The sequence below is a fragment of the Mustelus asterias genome, unplaced genomic scaffold (genome assembly GCF_964213995.1).
Source record: "Mustelus asterias unplaced genomic scaffold, sMusAst1.hap1.1 HAP1_SCAFFOLD_102, whole genome shotgun sequence".
NCBI lineage: Eukaryota > Metazoa > Chordata > Chondrichthyes > Carcharhiniformes > Triakidae > Mustelus > Mustelus asterias.
The window spans coordinates 934372-943618 of NW_027590149.1; positions in this window are offsets into that span (position 1 = coordinate 934372).

Genomic DNA, 9247 nt, shown 5'->3' on the forward strand with positions numbered 1-9247 from the left:
TTGACTCTGAGCTCAGCAGGTTCTGCTTTGAAGTCTCCAATCTCAGCGGAGGTTGAGTTGTCAGCCTGTCTCAGTTCTGGCTTTACATACGTGCAATCCTCATGCTCTACAACAGAAGAAACAACGAGAAACTAAACTGGAAACAACACGAATTACATTCAATTGCTGACTCTGCCCTCTCTGCACTGTCCAATAAATTCTCCAAGGACATTTTAACACAACATTCAAGGATTTTTGAGGGATCATATTAAGTGAGAAGTGCTTTTACAGAAACTGCACCATAGAATCCCTACGGTGCAGAAGGAGACCACTCGGCCCATCGAGTCTGCACTGACTCCCCAAAAGAGCATCTTACCCAGGCACAGGTGATTAGGTCCCCTGGGGGAGAGGGTCATGCCTGGGCACTGACCCTGGCACTGTTGGGGTGAGGGTACCGTGTGGGGGTGTGGCTGTTCTATTTTGGGGAGGGGGTTCTCTGGGTGGGAAGCTCTGTGAAGGAGGATGGAGGTGGGCTCGGTGAAGAGGGAGTTTCTGTCGGGTGAAGGTTCCATTTTTATTTCTTAACTTTGTGGCATTCTTAAAAAATGGTGCCTGGGCCCAGTGTGGGCTGTCTCCCATTTCCTGCCCAACTTTATCTGTTCCATCTTCTTGACCTGTCTGTCACACCTGCTGTATCCCTCTCTCTCTGTCCTTTGCCATGTTCTCCACTTTATTCTTTAACGGGATGTGGGTGTCACCGGCTGGGCCGGCGTTTGTTGCCCATCCCCGATTGCCCTTGAACTCAGTGTCTCACTCGGCCATTTCAGAGGACAGTTAAGACTCAACCACATTGCTGTGGATCTGGAGTCACATGTAGGCCAGACCGGGTAAGGATGACAGATTTCCTTCCCTAAAAGGACATTAGTAAATCAGATGGGTTTTTACAACAATACTTCAAAAGCAGAATACTTTTCATAGAAATCATAGAATCATAAAAACCCTACTGTACAGAAAGAGGCCATTCGGCCCATCGAGTCTGCACCGACCACAATCCCACCCAGGCCCCACCCCCACACATTTACCCGCTAATCCCTCTAACCTACGCATCTCAGGATTCTAAGGGGCAATTTTTAACCTGGCCAATCAACCTAACCCGCACATCTTTGGACTGTGGGAGGAAACCGGAGCACCCGGAGGAAACCCACGCAGACACGAGGAGAATGTGCAAACTCCACACAGACAGTGACCCGAGCCGGGAATCGAACCCAGGACCCTGGAGCTGTGAAGCAGCAGTGCTAACCACTGCCGCCCTATTTTGCAGCAGAATGCTGGAAATCTGAAATAAAAACAGAAAATGCTGGAAAAACTCAGCAGTTTTGGCAGCATCTGTGGAGGGAGGGAGAAAAATAGTTAATGTTCAGAGTTCCTGTGACTCTACTTCAGAGAATTTTTACAAACAATGATGATAGTCTCAGTCATGGCGAATGTGAAACTGTCTTTCATTTCTGGATGTCTAAAAATTGTATTCTAAATTTCACCATAGAACCATAGAACCCCTACAGTACAGGAGCAAGTCATTCAGCACATTGACCCTGCACTGACAACAATCCCTACCCCCATAACCCCCTGCATTTACCTGAGCTAGACCCCCTGTCACTTTAAGGGGCAATTTACCAATCCACCTAACCTGTACGTCTTTCGGACTGTGGGAGGAAACTAGCGCACCCGGAGGAAACCCATGCAGACACAGGGAGAATGTGCAGACTCCGCACAGACAGTAACCCAAGGCGGGAATCGAACCCGGGTCCTTGGAGTTGTGAGGCAGCAGTGCTAACCACTGTGCCATCATGCTGCCGTTGTTCACCAGTTTGGTGGATCGTATTGTTAACAACAATGAATAAAAATCAGAATCTGGGTTGTCAGAGCTGGTGCAGTGCTCCTGCACTGAAGGAAACAGGAGTAGTAAGGACTGCTATTGCCCACAAATTTACAAAGTAGTAACTTACCTTGCAATGTCTCAGAGCTGTTCAGTGATGATGAACCCTTTTCGATCCAATGCAGTTGCCCAGAGGCTGCTGACTAGGCCACAGGCTCTCGCTAAATGCTCCCATTCAGCATTGCCTCCAGTTTTAATTGGTCACCTTATCTTCAAATTGTAACATCTTCACACATTTTGTCTCACTGTTGCAGAATACATTAGCTGCTTTTCCAGGGTCGCACTGTTCCTGGTGATGGTGAAGGCCCATCAGTTGGTTTGTGGTTGTCAGGGGCATGCAGTGGGGTGAAGTGACAAGCTGGCAGCATTTTATTGTGTCAAGAGAGCTTTCCAGCACCTCATCTGCTGAAGTGCTGTTTATAAAGAAACCGGATTGTCTGATCCTGCCAAAAATCAATGGGCTTTTGGCTGGCCATCTGCAATGGGGGCAGGGTGGGGCACAGTGCAGTGGTATCGTCACTGAACTAGTAATCTAGAGACCCACGATAACTCTGCGACCTCGGTTCAAATCCCACCACAGCAGATGGTGGAAGTTGAATTCAATAAAAATCTGGAATTAAAGGTCTAATGATAACCCCGATACATTTGTTGGAAAAACCCCTCAGGTTCACTAGTGACCTTTAGGGGAGGAAATCTGCCGTCCTTACCCGGTCTGGTCTACATGTGACTCCAGAGCCACAGCAATGTGGTCGACTCTTATCTGCCCTCTGAAAGTTGAAAGGCAATTAAAGATGGGCAATAACTATTGGCGAGATCGGAGAAAGATTCGCAATAGAATTCCTCAGGTGCAACTTGAAACTACACAGATGTCTCCACATCCCATGAATACATTTTTAAAAATCGTTCCTTTTAATGAACTTTATTTAGGTTTTTTCCTCTCAGCATTTTCTAAAGACAGTTTCTATTTTTTATAACTGTGGATTAACGAACCTTTTGGGTGGGTGAAGTGGCGCACAAAGACTTGTGTGGATAAGGAAGTTCACAAAAGAGGAAGCTATGAAGGGGGTGAATTTACTGTATTGTAAAAGATGTCCTCGGACAATTTCACTGCTGTGTTCCAATTTATATTGCAATCGGCTTCAGTTAAGCTCTTACACATTGCTCAACTCTTGCATCATTGCACACAACAGTGGCCAGATTGTGGTCACTAAAGGCCTACACTTTGAATAAGTTGTTCAAACACTAATTCTAGAGATACATCATGTTCTTCAGGAACACTGTCCATGGTGTATCACTGCCTCAGCCACAGATCGGAGAGTCCTATGGATGTAGCAACCGTCATGCAATAGCGACGATGCTTAGCCTTGCATGGGACAACCCAAGGCTGCAGGGAGCACAGTGTTAATGGAGTCATAATAAGTAGGACGTCCACTCAGACTACGTGGTAACTATTGCAAGGAGAGTCACTCTATTTTAGCTCCACATCAAGAGGATCTAGATTGGATTTGCATGTGGAGTGCAACTTGAAACTACACAGATGTCTCCCAATACTGACACCTGAGGAATTCCATTGCGAATCTTTCTCCTAACGGAAAAACACCCATTTATCACACCACTCTCTGTTTCCTGTCACTCAGCCTATGATCCAAGTGCCTACTTTCCCTTTTATTCCATCAGCTAGAATCTTTCTCACAAGTTCAAAGGGCCTCTCTGCACTGTAGATTCTATGATTCTATTCTTCTAAGTCAAAAGGACGTAGACAAGTTGCTGGAGTGGGCAGAAAGGTGGCAGAAGATGCTCAACTCGGAGAAGTGTGAGGTGATGGATTTTCATAGGAAGAACATGGAGGGACAAATAAAGTAAGGGGTAAAATTCTTCAGGGATGCAGGACCAGGCTGTATGTGTGCAATGATCATTGAATCATAGAATCCTACAGTGCAGAAAGAGGCCATTCGGCCCATCGAGTTTTCACCATCCACAATCCCACCCAGGCCGTATCCACATATCCCTACATATTTACCCACTAACCCCTCTAACCCATGCATATAAATGATTTGGAAGAAGGTGTAACTGGTGTAATCAGCAAGTTTGCGGATGACACGAAGATGGCTGGACTTGCGAATAGCGAAGAGCACTGTCGGGCAATACAGCAGGATATAGGTAGGCTGGAAAATTGAGTGGAGAGGTGGCAGATGGAGTTTAATCCGGATAAATGCGAAGTGATGCATTTTGGAAGAAATAATGTAGGGAGGAGTTATACAATAAATGGCAGAGTCATCAGGAGTATAGAAACACAGAGGGACCTAGGTGTGCAAGTCCACAAATCCTTGAAGGTGGCAACACAGGTAGAGAAGGTGGTGAAGAAGGCATATGGTATGCTTGCCTTTATAGGACGGGGTATAGAGTATAAAAGCTGGAGTCTGATGATGCAGCTGTATAGAACGCTGGTTAGGCCACATTTGGAGTACTGCGTCCAATTCTGGTCGCCGCACTACCAGAAGGACGTGGAGGTGTTAGAGAGAGTGCAGAGAAGGTTTACCAGGATGTTGCCTGGTATGGAGGGTCTTAGCTATGAGGAGAGATTGGGTAAACTGGGGTTGTTCTCCCTGGAAAGATGGGGAATGAGGGGAGATCTAATAGAGGTGTACAAGATTATGAAGGGGATAGATAGGGTGAACGGTGGGAAGCTTTTTCCCAGATCAGAAGTGACGTTCACGAGGGGTCACGGGCTCAAGGTGAGAGGGGCGAAGTATAACTCAGATATTAGAGGGATGTTTTTTACACAGAGGGTGGTGGGGGCCTGGAATGCGCTGCCAGGTAGGGTGGTGGAGGCAGGCACGCTGACATCGTTCAAGACTTACCTGGATAGTCACATGAGCAGCCTGGGAATGGAGGGATACAAACGATTGGTCTAGTTGGACCAAGGAGCGGCACAGGCTGGGAGAGCCGAAGGGCCTGTTTCCTGTGCTGTACTGTTCTTTGTTCTTTGTTCTTAAGACCTACCCTCCAAACTAGGCAGCATCCTGGTAAATCTCCTTTGCACTCTTTCCAGTGTCTCCACATCCTTCTTATACTGAGGTGACCAGAACTGCACACAATATTCCAAATGTGGTCTCACCAAGGTCCTGTACAGTTGCAGCATAACCCCACGGCTCTTAAACTCAAACCCCCTGTTAATGAACGCCAACACACTATAGGCCTTCTTCACGGCTCTATCCACTTGAGTGGCAACCTTCAGAGATCTGTGGATATGAACCCCAAGATCTCTCTGTTCCTCCACAGTCTTCAGAACCCGACCTTTGACCCTGTAATTCACATTTAAATTTGTCCTACCAAAATGAATCACCTCGCATTTGTCAGGGTTAAACTGCATTTGCCATTTTTCAGCCCAGCTTTGCATCCTATCTATGTCTCTTTGCAGCCTACAACAGCCCTCCACCTCGTCCACTACTCCACCAATCTTGGTGTCATCAGCAAATTTACTGATCCATCCTTCAGCCCCCTCCTCCAAGTCATTTATAAAAATGACAAATAGCAGAGGACCAAGCACTGATCCCTGTGGCACTCCGCTGGTAACCGGTTTCCAGTCCGAAAATTTTCCATCCACCACCAAAAGGGTCTTCTGTTAGATAGCCAGTTACCTATCCAGTCGACCAAACTTCCCTCTATCCCACACATCCTTACATTCTTCATAAGCTGACCATGGGGGACTTTATCAAACGCCTTACTAAAATCCATGTATATGACATCAACTGCACTACCTTCATCTACATACTTAGTTACCTCCTCAAAAAATTCTATCAAATTTGTGAGGCAAGACTTGCCCTTCACAAATCCGTGCTGACTATCCCGGATTAAGCTGCATCTTTCTAAATGGTCGTAAATCCTATCCCTGAGGACCTTTTCCATCAACTTACCGACCACCGAAGTAAGACTAACCGGCCTATAATTACCAGGGTCATTTCTATTCCCTTTCTTAAACAGAGGAACCACATTCGCCACTCTCCAGTCCTCTGGCACCACCCCCGTGGACAGTGAGGACGCAAAGATCAAAGCCAAAGGCTCTGCTATCTCATCCCTTGCCTCCCAACGACTCCTAGGATATATTTGATCAGGCCCAAGGGACTTATCAACTTTCAGTTTATTCAAAATTGCTAGTACATCTTCCCTCCGAACATCTACTTCCTCCAGCCTATCAGCCTGTGACACCCTCTCTTCCTCAAAAACATGGCCCCTCTCCTTGGTGAACACCGAAGAAAAGTATTCATTCATCACCTCTCCTATCTCTTCTGACTCCATACACAAATTCCCACTGCCGTCCTTGACCGGCCCCAACCTCACCCTGGTCATTCTTTTATTCCTCACATAAGAGTAAAAAGCCTTGGGGTTTTCCTTGATCCGACCCGCCAAGGACTTCTCGTGTCCCCTCCTAGCTCTCCTAAGCCTTTTTTTCAGCTCATTTCTTGCTAACTTGTAACCCTCCATTGAGCCAACTGAACCTTGTTTTCTCAACCTTACATACGCTTCCTTCTTCCTCTTGACAAGACGTTCCACCTCTTTTGTGAACCATGGTTCCCTCACTTGGCCATTTCCTCTCTGCTTGGCAGGGACATACCTATCAAGGACATGCAGAATTTGTTCCTTGAAAAAGTTCCACTTATCATTAATGCCTTTGCCTGACAGTTTTTGTTCCCATCCTATGCTTCCTAATTCCCACCTGATTGCATCATAATTACCTCTCCCCCAATTGTAAACTATGCCCTGCCGTACGGCCCTCTCCCTCTCCATTGCAATAACAAAAGACACCGAATTGTGGTCACTATCTCCAAAGTGCTCTCCCACAACCAAATCCAACACTTGGCCCGGCTCATTTCCCAGTACCAAATCTAATGTGGCCCCACCTCTTGTCGGCTTATCCACATATTGTGTCAGGAACCCCTCCTGCACACACTGCACAAAAACTGCCCCATCCGAACTATTTGACCTATAAAGGTTCCAATCAATGTTTGGAAGGTTAAAGTCCCCCATGACAACTACCCTGTGACCCCCACACCTATCCATAATCTGCTTAGCTATTTCTTGCTCCACATCTCTATTACTATTTGGGGGCCTATAGTAAACTCCTAACAACGTGACCGCTCCTTTCCTATTCCTAACCTCAGCCCATATTACCTCTGTAGGCAGATCCCCTTCGAAATGCCGTTCTGCAGCCGTTAAACTATCCTTGATTAACAGTGCCACTCCTCCACCTCTTTTACCAGCTACCCTACACTTACTGAAACATCTATACCCCGGAACTTCCAACAACCATTCCTGTCCTTGTTCTACCCATGTCTCCGTAATGGCCACAATATCGTAGTCCCAAGTGCCAATCCACGCCCCAAGTTCACCTACCTTATTTCGGATGCTCCTTGCATTGAAGTAGACACACTTCAACCCACCTTCTTGTCTGCTGGTATCCACCTTTGACCATGATACCCTTCCCAATACCTCACTACACTCACTGACTTCTGGACTACAACTCCTTTTCCCATCCCCCAGACAAATTAGTTTAAATCCCCCCGGAGAGCCGTAGCAAATTTCCCTCCCAGGATATTGGTGCCCCTCTGGTTCAGGTGCACCCCGTCCTGTTGGTACAGGTCCCACCTTCCCCAGAAAGTGTTCCAATTATTCACATAGCTGAAACCCTCCCTCCTACACCATCCCTGCATCCATGTGTTTAACTGCACTCTCTCCCTGTTCCTCGACTCGCTATCCCGTGGCACCGGCAACATACCAGAGATGACAACCTGTTTTGTCCTGGCTCTCAGCTTCCACCCAAGCTCCCTGAATTCCTGTTTTAAATCCCCGTCCCCTCTCTTACCGATGTCTTTGGTGCCGACGTGCACCACGACTTGTGACTGTTCCCCCTCCCCCTTCAGAATCCTGAAGACACGGTCGGAGATGTCACGGAACCTGGCATCCGGGAGGCAACATACCATCCGTGAGTCTCTCTTGTTGCCACAGAACCTCCTATCTATCCCTCTAACAAACGAGTCCCCAATAACTATAGCTCTACCGCTCTCCCCCTTTCCCTTCTGAGCCACAGGGACTGTCTCAGCACTCGCGATCTGGTCACTGCGGCTCACCACTGGTAGCTTGTCCCCCTCACCTGCATCCAAAGTGGAATACTTGTTGCTAAGGGGAACGACCACAGGGGATCCCCGCACCGACTGCTTCCTCCCAGCCCCTCTCACTGTCACCCATCTATTTTCATTCCCTGGAGCAACTATATCCCTGAAGCTTGTGTCTATGGCCCTCTCTGCCTCCCTGATGACCCTAAGCTCATCCAACTCCAGCTCCAGCTCCCTAACGCGGTCTCGGAGGAGCTGCAGATGGGTGCACCTCCCACAGGTGTAATCAGCAGGGACACTGACGGTGTCCCTCACCTCAATCATTCTGCAGGAGGTACATTGCACTGCCTTCACTTCCATCCTCTCCATATAAAACTTACTGCTACAAAGAAAAAGAATTGCATTAACTCTGCAATGAGGTTACTGAGATTACTCCCGTAACCGCCACATTCCGGCTCCCATTGGGGGACACTGAGACACATAGCAAATGCACACATTCACACTGTGGGAGGAAACCTGTCCACCGGAGGAAACGCAGGCAGACACACTGAGAACGTGTAAGCACCCAAGATCGGAATTGAACCTTGATCCCTGGCACTGTGAGGCAGCAGTGCTAACCACTGTGTTACCGTTACTGTCCGGCATTTCATCAATATCACAGCGTCCCAATTATGTTAACCTGGAATTCGAAGATATGACTCATCAGAATCAAGAGAGAGGTGAGAGTCTGGCCGTTGAGAAGATGGATAATGAAGAATATTGATAGTGACACTGTGCATGTGAAAAGTGTCCGCCCTCATCGTGCCGTTGATACAGTCCTTTCCCAGCCTCGGGACATTGTGTGAGTCGTGATCATCATTGTGCCGTTCTTAAGAAAACCAGAAAGAACTTCAGGTTCCCAATTTTATTTGCATTTTTCACTTCCGCAGAAGAGAAAGTAATATCACCCCATCTCTGATTAGATCACAGCCATCGTCATGCCAATTCTCAACTTCCCTTTCTTAGGTCAATTGCGAGGAGATTACAATATCCACTTGTGGTGGCCATTGACTTGATTGGCTGATTGGTTGTTGGCCAACACAGAAATTAACTCGGATGCAATCTCTCATGCACGGCCATAGAGTCATCAAGCGCTTATACCACCTCACGGCAGAGATCGGCAGCCAGTAAGAATGCATTCGGTTCTCTGCACTCACAGTGAGACAGATCAACACCTTCA